This window comes from Thermobia domestica, chromosome 4 (assembly GCF_964235325.1).
Source record: "Thermobia domestica chromosome 4, izTheDome1.hap1.1, whole genome shotgun sequence".
Classification (NCBI taxonomy): domain Eukaryota; kingdom Metazoa; phylum Arthropoda; class Insecta; order Zygentoma; family Lepismatidae; genus Thermobia; species Thermobia domestica.
Genome location: NC_137457.1, coordinates 189,256,728 through 189,260,651, shown reverse-complemented (window position 1 = coordinate 189,260,651; position 3,924 = coordinate 189,256,728).

Below are 3,924 nucleotides of genomic sequence, written 5' to 3'. Positions count from 1 at the left end.
GTGTCCTCGATGGCTATTTTTACTTTTTCCATGATCATCCCATACCATACAGTATTTTTTAATGTTTTGAAAAAGCTTGATTTTATCAATTCGTTAAACAACAATGTTTCTTTTTATCTAACCATGTTTCTTAGTATTATCCTCTTCATTCTAACTAATTTAAATACTTTCAATAATTCAGAATTTTGACTAAAATGTTACAATGATCAAGATTTGTACAAAAAGAGGAGCCTTCATTTCTAATCATTGTCATAAATGGAAGGGAAAACTTATAAAAAATTGAAATAACTTAGTAGACATAGAAAATCGATAGAAATGATGAACATCAACTATTAGTTGACTGTTAGAAGTATAGTAGATATAGTTCTCAACCCAAGTAGAAGATGCACTCTTTGCTTCATGAAAATAATAAACATTTTTGAATAATAATTACAGAAAAGTAATTTGAAGACATTTACTGAGCGAACGAAGGCTACTGGTTAGTGTTGACGCTTCGTAATTGAGAGTCTCCCGGTTCAAATTTCGATACGAGGCATCCTGACTAGTTATTTTGCAGTACCACTGGGCGAATACCAGGATACCTTTAATACATAAGCTTTGGCAAATTTTACTTGAAATCTTTGTTTTTATGTTGTTAATGTTTCAGTGTGAAATGGCATTTTGCTGCATGGAAAATATTTTTAGTAAACAAAATATAGTAGATGAATGGTTAGTGTAAGGGACTCCTCCTTGTATGGCTTAGGTTAAAATCCCGACTGTTCTTATTGATTTTTTCTTTTAGCTACGCTCATATGTTGCACTCCAGAAGTTCAATTTTGAATTAAATGTAGTCGCAGCTAGTTTAAACTGAAATTATTTTCAAAACTATTTGCTATTACATGTTTTTGTTTTACTTGCGATGTTTCAACTTTGATATTAGATCTTAGAACCCTAATGTAACTCATTTCCCTACGTCATATCATGATGATTTTTTTCACAACAACGATAGTCGGGCGGTAATACAGAATTTCATTGTTACTGCAGGGCCGGATCTTGAAGCCCGCGAGCTACGCGTTCGCAGGAGGCGCCAGGTGAACAGGGAGCCAAATTAAAAAAATGAATTTTGTTTTAAATCTAAATATTTATTTTAAAAAATGTTATGATGAAAAATTTTCCTCATATAGCTTCAAATAAATATTGTACAGACTGAGATAGAGATAAAATACATGAAAAGGACAATTAAGTCGAATCTTTGCGTGGTTGGCTGTAAAACACCCTTTACAAATGAAATGGACTCGTACATCAGTTGATGCCAATACCACACCAACAAGTGATGCTAGTTTGAGGAAAATTTCCACGGCACAGGATAGACCTTTTTAAAGAGGGAAAAGGGATATTTTACGAATATGAGATAAAATGAAGTAAATTTAGCTTTCCAATAGATGTTGTATTAAGGACTATGACCGTAGAGCTAAAGCCAGTGGTATTCTTTCCACAATCCCACCATATGCACAAAATACAAATATAACAGACTCTTCATTCCTTCCTCAACAATCCTTCCGACACCTTGCCAGAGAATATCATTGCCAAATATGTCTTTAAAATTCGAATGAATCAACAAACGAAAGGAATTCAACCGCAAGTACTGTTTATGGATTGGGTGGCATTATCACAGTAGAAAGAAATGTCTCCAATGGTGCTCCTCCATCTTGTCTTAAACAGTGTCTTCGCATAGTACTTTGGTTCAACGACCTCAGTTAAGGGTTGAGAAAGATCACCGTAAATGAAATTCACATTATCAAAGTTGAAGCAAGCATGGACGCCCAAAAGGGGACGAGGGGGCCGGGCCCAACCTGGCTTACGACAAGTATAATATATATGTATAATTTCTTAAGATTTTCTTAATACAAATAAAAATACCAAACGTAATATACCAACCAGGAAGATGACCCCTCTAAAAAATTCTTCGGGCCCCCATGCAAGCAAGTATGCTTTTCTTGTCCATTCGCCGAGGGAGTGGAGCGAATACTAAGAAAAGACGGGCGGTACAAATGGATTTTTTAAAAATCATTTCTGAGGGAAATTTTAACTTAAGTTCCTAATGGCTCAAATCGCTGTCCACTACTTAATGCTCACTTTGTTTAATATCTATTAGTTCATTTGTCGTTCGTCAAGATTTTCATTTCTATCCTAAGTCATTTCGTTTTTGTTTTATTTTTTAAATTTATAATGATGTGTGCTTTCACTTTTTAATAGTACTTTGTTTTTCATGTAATAATAATGAGCAACGATAAAAAAACAAGTGAGCATTTTATCGGAAAAGAAAGCTACAAAACAAGAAAGAAGATAAGAGGCAACCGAAGGCTCTAAAAGGTTTCTTTCGCGTTCTGGACAAAATCATACAAATGTTGAGGTGGGGAGTTGTCAATACCAGTCACTGTTAACGAAGCATTTGCAGGTCGACATTCTTTTGAAACTGTAAGGTTATTTTACCTGATTGTAGTAATTTAAGTGTGGAATTAAAACGGGACGATACAGTCATTTCATTTACGGGTCTGAATTAAATTTCATGTATTTCAAAATATGTTTGAATACAATTAGTTTTCACGCGGCATGTAAGTATATAACTTGAAAGGATATAATCGAAAGCGATGAAAGGTCATTTGGATGACAAGTAGTTTTTCTTAGTACTTTCACTTTCAATCACAGCAGCATATACAGATGCTTGTTTTATTATAACAGTATAACAATAATTATTAATCCATTCTCTGTTATTAAATTTAGATGGAGCGATATTTTAAATTAGTAATAATTCTAATGCAAAGTAGAGTTTTGATTATTAGTTACTTGTGTTCAGGGATGCACCGACATAGGTGCTAGGGATGCGCACGAGACGAATCGAGACAGGATTTTTCAGACAAAATTCCAGTCGAGACACGGCTCTTCCAATAGAGAAATATACATTTTTCGAGTGGAGACATCACTTTTATAACACATTTCTGAGACGAGACAGCTACACATCTTGTCTCGTGGGCATCCTTAATAGGTGCAGTGTTCCTTTCAGAAAAAATCTTCCGGGATGGGTACACTTAGTGTTCAGAGGGCCACTGCTGCTACTCTTTTATTTATTATTATATTACAGACGTATTATTTTGATCTCCTCCCGGGGTAAAGTGGCCCTTTAAAAATATGTGTGGACAAAACACTGCACAGGTAGTCTGAGAGTCTGGATCTTTCAATTAGCACAATTTCAGGGGCAGATACACAAAATTATTTGCGTTTGTAGGCTATTCCGAAAAACCTTCGGACCCGAAAGAAAAATCTTGGGTGGATCTTTGCTTGTGTTTACATTGTGTTACTGCCTGACTTCGTACGTTTATGTTGGCAAGAAACATGAAAGAATTGAATTGTTCTATAGGCCTAAAGAGCCCTGAGAAGAATTTTTGCGAAGAAACCTGATATTAAAGTGCTGCCACTGGATCGAGGACAAATTAAATATCAATTAAGACACACACTTTTGTCATTTGTTGTGTATTGAACTAGTTTAACTAAAATTAATAAAGAATTATTTGAAATCAAGTATATCTCAAGAACGATTAAATGGACTAGCTTTGATGGCCATTGAAAATTACATTCTGAATGAAATTGATATTGATGCAATAATAAGAGATTTTGCCAAATTGAAAGCCAGAAAAGTGTCTTTATAACATGAACTTTACGGTAACAAAGAAAACGAGAAATTAAGCTAACTACCATATTTGTATCACTAGAAAACGCTATTTAAATATGCTTTTAATGAAGTGTAAGAGCATATCTCTTTGTCAAAATCAAACCTGTGATAATGTTAGACTTAAAGATCATTAGTTTTATTCTATTTCGACTTTTATGTTTCAACTGTATTTGTCAAAATACATCTTAGGTATACATTTTAGTTGTTTCCCGTGC